Below are 15945 nucleotides of genomic sequence, written 5' to 3'. Positions count from 1 at the left end.
CCTGTGTGGGTACAAGGAGTTGGATTTCAAAGCTACTGCGCGTATGTGGTTTCCCATGATTTTCTTGATTGGCTACTGGAGAAGGGAGTCTCACAATGTTTATTCATTATAATGATATTATAATGAATCAGGGGTAGTGCACAGGCACATTCCATGATTCAGAGTTATCCCAGAAAACAGGAACAACCAGTCTTAGGGGGTATTTGTCATGTATAGATGTTTTTCATCTCAGCCCTGCAGGGCCTCTGGAGTTTCCTTCCTGACTATCTCCTGCCTCAACACTATTGTCTATGTCCATGAGTCCTTTTTCACTTTTGCCCAATTCCTCTCCCTCCTCACCTCACCCTTACCAGCTGTCATCCTGCTCTTCATCTATGAGTCCCCATTTTCTTTCTTAGTTCAGTTTGTTCATTAGAATCCACATATGAGTGAAATCATATGGTATCTGTCTTTCTCTGACCTTCTCTTATGTCACTTAGCATAATGTTTTCCAGGTCCATCCATGCTGTCTCAAAGGGTAAAAATTTCTTCTTTTTTTACAGCCAAGTAGCATTCAATTGTGTAAATGTCCCACAGTTGTTTTATCTATTCATCTACTGATGGACACTTGGGCTGCTTCCATATATTGGCACCTGTAAAAAATGCCACAGTGAACATAGGGTGCTTATGTTATTTTGAATTAGTGTTTTGGGTGTCTTCAGATATATTCCCAGAACTGGGATCACTGGGTCAAAAGGTAGATCCATTTTGAGTCTTTAGAGGTATCTCCATACTGCTTTCCACAGTGGCTGCCCCAATCTGAATTCCTACCCAACAGTGCAAAAATGTTCCCCTTTCTCCACATACTGGCCAGCACTTGTTTGTTGATTTATAGAGGACAGCCTTCTGACAGGTGTGAGATGATGTGTCATTGTGGTTTTAATGTGTGTTTCTCTGATGATTAGTGACATTGGGCCTCTTTTCATATATCTATTGGTCATCTGTATGTCCTCTTTGGAGAAGTGTCTATTCAGGTCCTCTGCCCATTTTTTAATTGGGTTTTTTGATTTTTAACACTGAGTTTTGTCATTTCTTGATAAATTTTGGACACTAACCCCTTATCAGATGTATCAGTGAGTATGTTCTCCCATCTTGTGGATTGTCTTTTTATTTTGTTGATGATTTCCTTTGCTGTGCAAAAACTTTTTAGTTTGATGTAGTCCCATTTGTTTATTTTTCTTTTGTTTGCTTGGCCTTTGGAGATATGCCAGAAAAAAGTATTGCTACAAGCAATGTCCCAGATTTTGCTGCCTATGTTTTTCTAGGATTTTTATGATTTCAGGTCTAACATTTAAGTCTCTGACCCATTTTGAATTTATTCCTGTGTGTGTTGTAAGAAGGTGGTACAATTTCATTTTCCTGAACGTATCTGGCCAGTTTCCCACCATTTAATGAATAAACTATCTTTAGTCCATTGTATGTGCTTGCTTCTTCTGTTGAATATTAATTGACTATAAAGGTATGGGTTTATTTCTGGACTCTGTTCTGTTCCATTGATCTATGTGTCTGTTTTTATGTCAGTAGCATGCTGTTTTGATTATTATGGCCTTATAGTAGAGTCTCATATTAGGTGGCATGATTCTTCCAACTTCGTTCTTCTTTCTCAGGATCATTGTTGTCTTTTGTGGTTCTATACACATTTTTTAAATAGTTGTTCTAGTTCTGGGAAATAAGTCATTGGAATCCTGATAGGAATTGCATTAAATCTACAGAATTCTTTAGACATTTTAATGATGTTAATTCTTCCTTTCCATCCACATGGTATATGCTTCCACTTATTTCTATCTCTTCTATTTCTTCAGTGTTTTATAATTTTCTGAATACAGGTCTTTTACATCCTTGGTTAGGTTTATTCCTAGGTATTTTATTCTTCTTGTAGCAATTGGAATGGGATTGTTTTCTTAATTTCCTTTCTGTTAGTTTCTTTCTTTTTAAAATATATTTTATTGATTATGCTATTACAGTTGTCCCATTTCCCCCCCTCTCTCCCCTCCACCCTGTACCCCCTCTCCCACCCACATTCCCCCCTTTAGTTCATGTCCATGTGTCATACTTATGAGTTCTTTAGCTTCTACATTTCCCATACTATTCTTGCCCTCCCCCTATCTATTTTCAACCTACATTCTATGCTACTTATTCTCTATACCTTTTCCCCCTCTCTCCTCCTCCCACCCCCCTGCTGCTAACCCTCCATGTGCCCTCCATTTCTGTCGTTCTGTTCCTGTTCTAGTTGTTTACTTAGTTTCTTTTGGTTTTGCTTTAGGTGTGGTTGTTAATATTTGTGAGTTTTCTGTCCTTTTACTATACATGTCTTTTCTTTATCTTCTTTTCTTAGATAAGTCCCTTTAGCATTTCATAAAATAAGGGCTTGGTGATGATGAACTCCTTTAACTTGACCTTATCTGAGAAGCACTTTATCTGCCCTTCCATTCTAAATGAGAGCTTTGCTGGATAGAGCAATCTGGGATGTAGGTTCTTGTCTTTCATGACTTGGAATATTTCTTTCCAGCCCCTTCTTGCCTGTAAGGTCTCTTTGGAGAAATCAGCTGACAGTCTGATGGGAACTCCTTTGTAGGTTACTGTCCCCTTAGCTCTTGCTGCTTCTAGGATTCTCTCCTTTGTTTTTACCCTGGCTAATGTAATTATGATGTGCCTTGGTGTGTTTCTTCTTGGGTCCAACTTCTTTGGGGCTCTCTGAGCTTCTTGGATTTCTTGGAAGACTGTTCCCTTTGCCAGATTGGGGAAGTTCTCCTTTATTATTTGTTCAAATACATGCTCAATCTGTTGCTTTTCCCCTTCCCATTCTGGTACCCCTATAATTCGGATGTTGGAACGTTTAAAGGTGTCCTGGATGCTCTTAAGCTTTTCCTCGATTTTTTGAATTCTTACTTCATCATGCTTTCCTGCTTGGTTGATTCTATCTTCCTTGTGGTCCACTGCATTGTTTTGAGACTCAGATTCCTTCCTTTCAGTATTGGCTCTCCTCCGTGTATCTTCCTGCATCTGTTTTATGGTAACCTGCATTCTTTCATCTAATTTGCGCCCAAAATCAACCAATTCCGTGACCTTTCTGATCATCAGTGTTTTGAACTGCGCATCTGATAGACTGGTTATTTCTTAGTCGCTCAAAAGGATGAGTCCTGGGGGACTGATCTGTTCTGTTGGAAACATATCTTTCCCTGTCTCTCCTTTTTTTTTCCCGGTCTGGTCACTGTGTTATGGTGGGGGGCAGAGCCTTAGGTGTTCACCGGGTCTGGGTACCCCAGTTGCTAGATTGTGACGTTATATGTGGGGGTGGGGGAGGGAGTGGGGATGGGAGGGAACAATGGCAGTAGTTCCGTTCTCCTGGGCTCAGACCCTTCTCTGGGATCCTGGGCTGCAAGCTCTGCCCTGGTCCACAATTGCTGTCTCACTGGGTCTGCCAGCTGCAGCTTGCGTACTCAGGGATCACCGCTGTGTTCTTGCGCCCCGGATGGCTGTCGCTCCGATTTCACGCCAAATTTTCCCCAACCTCTGCGAGCCGCCGACCCGCACCAGCCCTGCACCCGCCCGGCTCATCTTCTCCTACCAGTCTGGATATATGGGTCTACTTCAACTTCTTGGCTGTCCGACTTCCATTCAGATAAATTCTCTGTCAGTTCTGAGTGTTATTCTATCTGTAAACTATTGTTGTTCTAATCTTGGTTGTGCGAGGAGGTACGGTGCATTCACCTATTCCTCCGTCTTGCCGGAAGTCACTGTTAGTTTCTTATTAGCATATAAAATGCAACTGGTTTCTGGATATTGATTTTGTATCTTGCTACTTTCCTGAAATCAATGATCAGTTCAGTCATTTTTTGGTGGAATTTTGGGGTTTTCTATGTACAGTATCATCATCTGCAAATAAGACAATTTTACTTCTTCTTTTCCAATTTGGATGCCATTTATTTCTTCTTCTTGTCTGATTGCTATGGCTAGGGCTCTAGCACAATGTTGAATAAGAGAGGTGAAAGCAGACATTCCTGTCTTATTCCCAATCTTAAGGGAAACACTTGTAGTTTTTGCCCATTGAGTATGATGATGACAGTGGTTTTGTCATATATGGCCTTTATTATGTTTAGGTATGTACTCCAATATTGCTGAGAGTTTTTATCATAATGAGTGCTGAATTTTATCAAATGTTTTTTCTCAATCTATTGATATGATCATGTGATTTTTACCCTTCCTTTTTGTTTAGGTGGTATATAAGATTTATTGATTTGAAAATATAAAAACCATGCATTCCCAGAATAAATCTAACTTGATCATGGTAATGATCTTTTTGATACATTGCTATATTCAATTGGCTAATATTTTGTTGAGGATTTCAGCATCTATGTTCATCAGGGATATTGGCCTATAATTTTCTCTTTTTGTAGTGTCTTTATATGATTTAGGAATTAGGATAATTCTGGCCTCATAAAATGAGTTTGGAAGACTTTCCTGTTCTTGAATTTTATGAAATAGTTTGAGGAAAGGTATTAGTTCTTCTTGGAATATTCCGTAAAATTCAACTGTGAAGCTGTATGGTCTGGAGCTTTTGTTTGTTGAGAATTTTTTGATTACTGCTTCAATTTTACTAGGTATAATCTATCTGTTCACATCCTCTGATTCTTCCTGATTTAGTTTTGGAAGATAGTATGTTTCTAGAAATTTATCCATTTCATCTAGGTTGTCCAGTTTGTTGGCATATAGTCGTTCATAATATTTTCATGCAATCCTTTGTATTTCTTTGGTGTCAGTTGTTATTTCTCCTTTTTCATTTCTGATTTTATGTATTTGGGTCTTTTCTTTTTTTTCTGTTGAGTCTGGTTAAAGTTTTGTCAATCTTGTTTATTTTCAAAGAAACAGCTCTTGAATTCATTGATCTTTCATATCATTTTTTAGACTCTATTTCATTTATTTCTTCTCTGATCTTTAATATTTCCTTCCTTCGAATCACTTTGGGCTTTGTTTGCTGTTGCTTTTCAAGTTCCTTTAAGTGTGAAGGTAGATTGTTTATTTGAGCTCGTTCTTTCTTTCTTTCTTTCTTTCTTTCTTTCTTTCTTTCTTTCTTTCTTTCTTTCTTTCTTTCTTTCTTTCTTTCTTTCCTTCTCTCTTTCTTTGAGATGGACTTGTAATTCTATGACTTTGCCTCTTAGGATTGCTTTCCCAGTGTCTCACAGATTTTGGGTTGTTATGTCCCTATTTTCATTGGTTTCAAGGTATCTTTGATTTCTTCCTTGATCTTGTCATTGACCCATTCATTGTTTAATAACATTATTTAGCTTCCATGTGTTTGTGTATTTTTCAGTGTTCTTCTTGTGATTGATTTTTAGTTTCATAGCATTGTGGTCAAAGAAGATGATTAATGTGATTTCAGTCTCCTTAAATTTATTGAGCCTTGTTTTGTGCCCTAACATGTGGTCTGTCCTAGAAAATGTTCCATGTGTACTTGAAAAGTATGTGTATTCTACTGCTTTGTGGTGAAATGCTCTGAAGATATCAAATAATTCCATTTGATCTAGTGTGTCATTTAAGGCTCCTCTTTCCCTGTTGATTTTCTTTGTAGAAGATCTATCCATCAAAGTCAAAGTAGTGTTAATATCCTTGACTATGACTGTATTTATGTTGATTCTCCCTTTATGTCCATCAAGATTTGCTTTACATATTTAGGTGCTTCTGTCTTGGTTGTGTGTTTACTAGGGTTATATCCTCTTGTTGGATTGTTCCCTTTATTGTTATGCAGTGTCCTCCTAGGTCTCTTACTATAGCCTTGGTTTTAAAGTCTATTTTGTTGGATATAAGTACTGCAACCCAAGCTTTTTTTCCTTTCCTTTTGCATGAAATATCTATTTCCATCCCTTTACTTTAGTCTGTGTGTATCTTTCAATATGAGGTTTGCCTCTTGGAGGCAGCATATATATAGATCTTTTTTTCTTATCCATTCAGCTACCCCATGTCTTTTGGTAGGAGCATTTAGTCCATTTACATTTAAGGTGATTATTGATAGATACATATGTAGTGCCATTTTATTGTTAGACAGTTTTCCTCTGTTATTTTGTCTTTTCTCTTTTTCGTCTTCCCCTTAAAGCAAGCTATTTAACATATGTTGCAGTACTTATTTGGTGTTAGTAAACTCCTTTAGTTTTTTCTTGTCTAGGAAGCTCCTTATTTCTTCTTTGATTTTAAAAGATAGGTTTGCTGGGTAAAGTGGCCTTGGTTGTAGATCCTTGTTTTTCATCATCTTGAATATTTCATGTTACTCTCTTCTGGCCTAAAATGCTTCTGTTGACAAATCAGATGACAGTCTAATTGGTTCTCCCTTGTATGTAACTATGTGCTTTTCTTTTGCAGCTTTTAGGATTCTCTCCTTAAGCCTTGTATTTTTAATTATATGTCTCAGTGCAGGCCTCTTTGGGCCCAATTTGTTTGGGACTCTCTGAGATTCATGGACTTGTGTGTCTTTTTCCTTCATTAGATTAGGGCAATTTTCAGCCATTATTTCTTTAAATAGGTTCTTGATACCTTGCTCACTCTTTTCCTTCTGGTATTTTCATGGTGCAGATGTTGTTACACTTCATACTGCCCCAAAAGTTTCTTAAACTGTCCTCATTTTTTAAAAAATTCTTTTCTCTTTTTGCAGCTCTGCCTGGGTGTTTTTTCTCCTTGTCTTCCAAATCACTGGTTCTATCCTGTTTTATCTAACCTACTGTTTATTCCTTCCACTGTATTATTTATTTCAGATATTGCATTCTTTATTTCTTTTTTAAACTGTTTTTATTTACTTTTAGACAGGGGGAAGGGAGAGAGAATGAGAGGGAGAGAAGCATCAATGTATGGTTGCCTCTTGTGTTCCCCTTACTGGAGACCTGGGCTGCAACACAGGCATGTGTTCTAATTGGGAATCTAACCAGCAATATTTTAGCTTGCAAGCCTGCACTCAATCCATTGAGCCACACAAGCCAGGGCTGCATTCTTTCTTTCTTTTTTAAACATATTTTATTGATTATGCTATTATGGTTGTCTCATTCCCCTTCCCCACATTTATTCCCCTCGACTCTGCACCCCCCAACCCCTACACCCCCCCCAACATGTCCATGGGTCATACATATAAGTTTTTTGCCTTCTCCATTTCCTATATCATTCTTAACCTCCCCCTGTTTATTTTCTACCTACCATTTATGTTACTTATTCCTTGTACTTTTTCCTCCTCTCTCCATTTCCCACTTCCCCACTGATAAGCCTCCATGTGATCTCCATTTCTATGATTCTATTCCTATTCTAGTGTTGGGGACTGCCCTGCCTGGTCTCAGGAAGCTGTAACCCCCCCGTGACTTAGGCTGAGTGAAAGACCTCCAGACCAGGAGCCACTAAAGATACAAAACTTATTTCCCGGGCATGAACACTGCCTGTTATAATGCCTGGCTCCTTTGCATGATTGGCAGCCAATGACAGGTAACAATTCTCTAAGAAAGAGAATGAATCTAAGACATACTCGATCATGTGGGAATGCCCTAAGGGAAGATACTCATGGGTCTGTGGATATGAAGGGGTGATGGACATCAACCCCTGCCCCCTAGGCTTTGTCAAAGCCTGAGTCCTTGTTCTTAGATGTGAGAAATCCAAGTCTCTTGGCTGCCTTTGTCTTCTCTGTTAACTCAGGCCTGTGGAAATAGCAGGGGCGGTGCAGCCCAGACCAGAAACAGCAGACCCCTGGGGTAATCAGGTCTGGGACATAGAATATGCAAGATCCTGTGAGGTCTGTTTGCTGGAGGATGTTATTAGATTAGAATTTGAAGGCACAGACAGGAAACCAAAACTACCCTTTGAGCCCTGTTAAATAAAACCCCAGTCACAGTGGGGGTTCTGTCTGCACCTTTGTAAGTCACCTACTTTTTTTTATATTTTTTGCCAGACTGTGAATCCACAAACTACATCTGTCTTCTCAATAAAAATCTGCTTGAGAATGGAGACTACACGCTCTCCACTAGAGAGAGTGGCCCTTCTGTCCCTATTTCCCCACAGGACCTGGTTGTCTCTGTGTATGTTTTTCTCATGTTTTGACGAGCATCCGCAGCAGAGATGGATACTGCTGGCCAGTATCTGCTGCATTCTAGTTGTTTGCTTAGTTTGTTTTTGTTTTTGTTTTGAGATTCAGTTGTTAATGGTTGTGAGTTTGTTGTCATTTTAGTGTTCACAGTTTTGATCTTTTTCTTAGATAAGTCCCTTTAACATTTCACATAATAAGGACCTGGTAATGATGAACTCCTTTAACTTGACCTTATCTGGGAAGCACTTTATCTGCCCTTCCATTCTAAAGGGTAGCTTAGCTTTGCTGAATATAGTACTCTTGGATGTAGGTCCTTGCCTTTCATGACTTTGAGTACTTCTTTCCAGCGCCTTCATGCCTGTAAGGTTTCTTTTGAGAAATCAGCTGATGATCTCATGAGAATTCCTTTGTAGGTAACTCTTTCCTTTCCTTTTGCTGCCTTTAAAATTCTCTCTTTATGGTTAAACTTGGGTAACTTAATTATGATGTGCTTTTGGTGTGTTTCTTCTTCGATCCAACTTCTTTGGGATTCTGAGCTTCCTGGACTTTCTAGAAGTTTATTTCCTTTCCCAGATTGGGGATGTTCTCCTTCATTATTTTTTCAAATAAGTTTCAATTTCTTGCTCTTCCTCTTCTCCTTCTGACAGCCCTATGATTTGAATGTTGGAATGTTTAAAGTTTTTCTGGAGGTTCCTAACCCTCTCCTGATTTTTTTTAGTTCTTGTTTCTTTATTCTTTTCTGATTGGATGTTTCTTTCTTCCTTCTGGTCCAAACCATTGATTTGAGTCTCAGTTTCCTTCCCATTACTGTTGGTTCCCTGTACATTTTGCTCTATTTCACTTTTCATAGCCTTCACTTTTCCTCTATTTTGCAACCGTAATCAACAAATTCTGTGCATTCTTTATTTCTGACTGACCTTTTTTATGGTTTCTATATCTTCTTGCTGTTGAGTATCCTTATAATCATTACTCTAAACTCTCTATCTTATACATTGCTTGCCTCCATTTCATCTTGTTCTTCTCATGGAGAGTTCTCTGGTTCTTTCATTTGGGATCTGTTTCTTTGTCCTCCCACTTTAGTTCATTGAACTAATCGGTTTTATAGCCTTAAGCTGTAATTAGCAGCCCAGATTTAGTACCACAGGATGGAACATAGTAATTCCTGTGAACATAGCCTTCCTAAGAGGAGTGCCCCACCTGAGAAAGATGACTCCTGTGGTATAAGGAATGACTCAGCAGAGGGATTCTGACAGCTCTTCCTTCAGCCTCTCCAGAGCTACCAACCCCAGACTTTTTTAAAGCATCTCTAGTCCACTCTGCCCTCCCTCTGCTGGATCCCAGGGTAAGTGACTGCAAATTAAATTTTGTGTGTTGGCTTTTTAAGAGGCTCTCTGTGTCTCCAGCCATTTCTCCCTGGCAGTGAGAAACCCTGCTGCTTTTCACAGCTGGATGTTATCTGGATTCCTTTCCCCTGGGGATCCAGCTTAGGGTTTAGACTCCACACTTCTCAGGGGAAACCCCCCAACCTCTGAAATATTCCTCTGGAAAACCAGCTGCCATCCTTGAGAGCCCAGCCAGGCCTCTTGCACCTCCTTTGCAATCCCTACCTGTCTTGCTGTGGTGAAGTGGTTTCTTCTGTCTGTCTGTGGTATTAAGGCTTCTATCCAGCTAGTATTCAGTTGGTCATTCAGGACTATTTCTACAATTTAGTTGTAATTCCAGATTGGTCCTGGGAGGAGGTTAGTGTAGCTTCCACTTACTCCAGCACCATTTTGGATCTCCCCTTGCAAAAGGGGGTTGTTAACAATGAATGTTAGATGTTGGTTCTTGAGTTTGGCTATGAAGGAACTCAGAGTCAAGAACTCTAATACAAGAGACAGTTTATTTAGAGAAAAAAAGTCACAGAGGCAGAAGAAGTAAGTCAGCTTGGCTACATGGACTCAAGAAACAGCCCTGGCTGGCGTAGCTCAGTGGATTGAGCGCGGGCTGGGAACCAAAGTGTCCCAGGTTCGATTCCCAGCCAGGGTACATGCCTGGGTTGCAGGCTATAACCCCCAGCAACCGCACATTGATGTTTCTCTCTCTTTCTCTCTCTCTATCTCCCTCCCTTCCCTCTCTACAAATAATAAATAAAAAAAAATCTAAAAAAAAAAAGAAAGCTGAATTTAAAAAAGAAACAAATTGCAGAGGCAAAAGAAAGGTCCTTGGAATTTAAGAGAAAGAAAGTGTTAACAGAACCAGCCAGTGGTATTCCAGAACAGTAGTGGGGTTTGATTGCTTGCCACCAAGGGGCATGACTCCAGAGAAAACAGTTAAGTGAAAAAGGAAAGTGATTTTTTTAAGGCTATACAGTTTTAGAATAATGGCAAATTTCTGCCATTAAGTCCTGTTCCCTTTAAAGCACCCCAAAACAAATGGCCCTGCTGCCCTCTGCCAAGCCAGATAAGTTTCAGAATATGATACTGGCCTCCAAGTATTGGCCTCCAAGAAATGCAAAAGTCTGCAATTCAGCAGTCCCAGTCAGAGTTCAGCTCCAGGCATCTCTTACGAATCTGTGTGCACCTGCCCGAGTCCATCTTGCAGCATCAATTTCTCTCCACTGGGCTACATTATCTCTGGCCACCAGCTCACCAGTGTGTTTGTGTGCTTGGCCAGGCAGGGCCCTGCAGTGCTACCAGCTCCACCACCCTCTTCTGTGTGGGAGGGGTGCTGAGGCTGTTTCCAAACCACATAGTCTCTGGGATCTGCCAAGTCTCAGGACCTCCATTTCCCTGCAGCTGATGAGGTTAGCCAGGAGAATGGCAAAAAGCTTACTAACCAAATGTTTCCCAGCATGCTGCATTTTAACAGCTTAGCTCAGAAATTCCTGTGTAACTTAACATCCAGCTCTTCCTATAGTGCATCAGTGTCCACTATTTTTGTCAGCTGCCCACTATCTTTGACCCTTTTTTGGCTTCCATTTTTAGTAAGGACAAAAGTTTCCCAGCCATATAGAGGCACACAACTGTCTGTTTGTTCAGGGTGGGGTGTCCAGCCACCACAGCTCATGCAGGTGCTGTACGAGCTCCCCACCCCCAGCTATGTTACAGGTGACTTGACTGCTGGCACATTTGCACAGTCATGTTGTCTTTGTTTACAGTTTGCCTCAAGCAGCAGCCTCCTTCCTCAACTCCACCCCTTGGAGTATTTAATCTGCTGCCTCAGCACCCTTCTGGGGGTGGGGAGGTGCTGGCTTTTGCTGGATCTCAGGTCCCTTATTCTCCAGTGACCTCTGGTCTGACCTACCGCATTACAAAAGTAAAGGTATGCACCTGGGAGAGGTGTGCATATGAGAGAGAGAGAGAGAGAGAGAGAGAGAGAGAGAGAGAGAATACTGGGTCCCCTGTTTTAAAGGTTTTTCTCTGTTTTCCAAAGGTGGGAGGTATATTTTATTTTATTTTTATTTGTTTAAAGATTTTATTTTTAGAGAGAGGGGAAGAAAGAAAGGAGTGGAAGAGAAACTTCCATTGGTTGCCACTCTCATGTGCCCCAAACAGGACCAAACCCACAACCCAGTCATGTGACCTGACTGGAATTAAACTCACAGACTTTTGGTTTATGGGATGACACTTCAACCAACTGAGCCACACTGGTCAGGGCTTTATTATATTTTTTTAATCCTCACTGAGGATGTTTGACTTTAGAGAGAGGAAGGGGGAGAGAGGGAGAGAGACATTGGTGTGAGAACAAAACACTAATCAATTGCCTCCTTTAAGTGCCTTGACATGGATTTGAACCTGCAACTTTTTGATGCACAGGATGCCACTCCAACCAGTTGTGCCAAAGGCAAGGATTTTAGGGGAGATCTCAGGGAAAGATCTCAATAGAGTATTCATCAGCATTCCAAGTGTGTCCTTTCAGAGTAATAATCTCTACCACATTAGCCACCACAGTTGGTCCTGATGCCAGGCATGGTGTACTCTGTCTGGTTTCACTGCTTTTCTGGGCCTGGAGCTGAAATACAACTGAGGTCTAAATGTCATCTCTAGTTTGACCAAAGCTCTGTGTTCAAAGAACCAAGGCTTTATTCCTACAATTATTTGATATGGGTCAGAACCTTATTGTCCCAAGGGCTTAATGTTTAAGGGAGTGATCATGCAAAGACTTGCATGGGAATCACATGAGGCTATTCTCTGGCCTCCTTGTCCATCCTCTAAGGGGGTCTAAACTGCATGACTAGTGATTTGAAAGGTCAGGGGATCTAAACTGCATAACTATGACATTCTGGGGGAGGAAAGGTCACTGTAGAGGTAAGGTCCTAGCTTATAATAGTTTTCTCCATTGCTAGGTACCAAGGACTTTTCACTCTGGTGACATTCTGTATCTGGCCTATTGTTGCTACTGTGCTCCTGCCACTGTAACTGCCTACTCCATCAGGATTACTCTAACTCTCCAAAAGTAGGTTATCATAGATGCAAAAAGACAATAGACTGGCTCAGCTTAGGTAAAGCTTGACCTATGTCAAGGACAATAGCAGCCTAAGACATGGACTACCTACCATGACTCACTTTTAGTTAAGAAGTTTACATTTAGACCATTCTATGTGGTTAGTTTGGCCACTGAGTGTGTAAGGCCCACCATGTAGGCCTCCCCTGAGCTTGTCAGGCTTAGTATGTCTCCCCTTTATTGTCCATAATGGTTATATCAGTATTTAGATGGCCCCACTGCTGACCGGGCAGCTCATACACCAATACCCTGATGATCTCATTGAACACTCACATGCTTGCAAAGTAGGTTTTATCCCCTTTTACATATATGGAAATAGGCTCAGAGGATGTTCCATCTGCCCAAGGTCAAATAATGAGAAAGACATAGATCCAGAATCCCAGCTCAGATCTTGTTTTAGAGACCTTACATATTCCATAAAACTGCCTGAAGCAGCAGAATGGGGCAGGGAGGAAAAGTTCATTAGAGGGGGCTTGCCAAGGCACACAAGTCCAGTCTTACCCCTGTAACCTCCATTGAACTTCCTAGTAAAGTAGAATCCCAAATGTCCTTCATCTACCTCCTGGCACCTAGATGACAATTACAACCCATTGCTACTGATAAGGGAGATTGTAAACTCTAGTTTGGATCAGAAGGCAGCCTTTTAGGATTTGAGCTCACTATGTCCCCATGTGGTCCCTCAGATAAGACTGCCTCCCCCACGTACCTTCAGAAATTGATAGTGGGGCTTTAATAAACAGCTCATTATACTTTGTCCAGGCAGCCATGGCAACAAGTGTTCATCCCAGCAAATGCTCCACAACCAGCTTGGCTGTCCTCTTATAGCTATGCCTCAACATTTGTGGTAAACACATCAGGACTGGGTTCTGCTCTAGGGCAGCCTTGAGGTCCAGGTCACCTTGATCTGGTGACTCTATACAACTTGTGAATGAGATAGGGCTCAAGATTCTCATTAGCAAAATTAGCAATTCTAGCAAGTGTTTTTCAAGTTGTGGGTAGAGACCCATTAGAGAGTATATTAGCCTATTTCTTCCATAACAAATAACACAAGGTTAAAGGCTTATAACATTCTTTTACAATTCTAGAAGTCAGAGTCAAAATGGAACAGCAGGACACAGCCCTTCTGGAGGCTCTAGGGGATAATCTATTTCCTGGCCTCCCTCAACTGCTAGAGGTACCCACATTCATTGGCTTTTCACATCACTGTGACTTCTGCTTCTGATCCTTGTTCCTGTTTTATAAGGATCCTTGTGATTGGGCCCACTTAGATAATCTCCCCATGTTAAGACCTCAAGCTACATTTGTAAAATCCATTTGGGACCATGTAAAAGGAAGAATATTTAGGTTATGGGAATTAGGGTGTGGACATTTTGGAGGTAGTCATTAATCAGCCTACCATACTGGGACAGAAAGCCAGTTAAGGGCCAACACTTTAGGTTCCCATTTTAAAAAGTACAACACATGCAATATTTCTGATTCTAGTGGTTAACGCTAACATGGTGTAGTCACACAGAAAATTTTGAATCCAAGGCTCTTTCTTGCTGTATCATTAGCAGAATGATTTATTCCCTTATAAAGCAGTGCCCAGAGAATGGTCTTGAGATGACTTGAAATTCTCACCCTTACTCTGGAAAGACCAGACCTCTTACAGTATAGGTATAGCTGTTCCCTTCCTCCATTTATGTAGTTGAGATTTACTACATGAATCTAACAAGAGGATTGAGAATGAAAGGGCATATTGGAAGATAAGACCAAAGATTCAATAGTAAAGACCTAGAGTGTCACATGATTAAGTATATATATAATATTCCTTCCCAAGCAGGATTAGGTTTAAAAAAAAAAGACAAATGTAATAAAAATAGCCTGCTACTGTTATAAAAACAGACAGATAGACCAATGGAACAGAACAGAAAGCCCAGAAATAAACCCAAGTCTCTACAGTCAATTAATATTTGGCAAAGGGGGCAGCAACATAAAATGGAATAAAAATAGCCTCTTCAACAAATGGTGTTGGGAGAGCTGGACAGCTACATGCAAAAAAAAAAAAAAAATGGAACTGGATCACCAACTTACACCATACACAAAAATAAACTCAAAGTGGATAAAAGATTTAAATATAAGTTGTGGCACCATTAAAGTCCTAGAGGAGAACATAGGTAGGAAAATCTCAGATATTTCATGCAGCAATATTTTCACTGATATGTCCCCTAGAGCAACGGACATAAAGGAAAGAATAAACAAATGGGACCTCATCAAACTAAAAAGCTTCTGCATGGTTAAAGAAAACAGTATTAAAATAAAAAGAGAACCAACCATATGGGAAAACGTATTTGCCAATGATACCTCAGACAAGGGTTTAATCTCCAAAATATATAAAGAACTCATGACTCCACTCTAAGAAGACAAGCAACCCAGTTAAAAAATGGGCAAAGGACTTGAACAGACATTTCTCCAAGGAGGACATACAGAGGACCGGAGACACATGAAAAGATGCTCAGCATAACCAGCCATCAGAGAGATGAAAATTAAAACCACAGTGGTATACCACTTCACAATAGTCAGAATGACCATCATAAACAAAGCAACAAACAGCAAGTGTTGGAGAGTTTGTGGAGAAAAGGAAACCCTGTTGCACTGTTGGTGGGATTGCAGACTGGTACAACCACTATGGAAAACAGTATGGAATTTCCTCAGAAAACTAAAAATGGATCTGCCTTTTGACGCGGCAATTCCACTGCTGGGGTTATACCCTAAAAATCCTGAAACAATAATTCAAAAGAACCTGTGTACCCCAATGTTTATAGCAGCACAATTTACAATAGCCAAGTGCTGGAAGCAACCTAGAAGCCCATGAGTAAATGAATGGCTCAAAAAACTATGGTACATTTACACAATGAAATTCTATGCAGCAGAAAGAAAGAAGGAGCTCCTACCCTTTACAACAGCATCGATGGAACTAGAGAGAATCATGCTAAGTGAAATAAGCCAGGAGATGAAAGAAAAAATGCCATATGATCTCACCTTTAACAGGGACCTAATCAGCAAAACAGACAAGCAAAATATAAGCAACGTCACTGAAATTGAGAACAGGCTGACAGTGACCAGAGAGGAGAGGGGAGGGAATTTCAGGGAAAAAGGGGTGAATGGTTTGCAGGGACAAGTATAAAGGACACATGGACAATAACAAAGGGGGATGGTGGGAATGGGAGGGAGGTGGGGAGGACTGGGGGGGTGGGCTGGGATAGGGGTAAAAGGCAGAAAATTGTACTTGAAGAACAATTAAAATAAAAAGAAAAAACATAAAAAAATAAACAAGACAAATACCATATGATCTCACCTTTAACTGGAACATAATCAACAAAGGGAAAAAG

This window comes from Phyllostomus discolor, chromosome 3 (genome assembly GCF_004126475.2).
Source record: "Phyllostomus discolor isolate MPI-MPIP mPhyDis1 chromosome 3, mPhyDis1.pri.v3, whole genome shotgun sequence".
Classification (NCBI taxonomy): Eukaryota; Metazoa; Chordata; class Mammalia; order Chiroptera; family Phyllostomidae; genus Phyllostomus; species Phyllostomus discolor.
Note: the sequence above shows the minus strand (reverse complement) of the source record.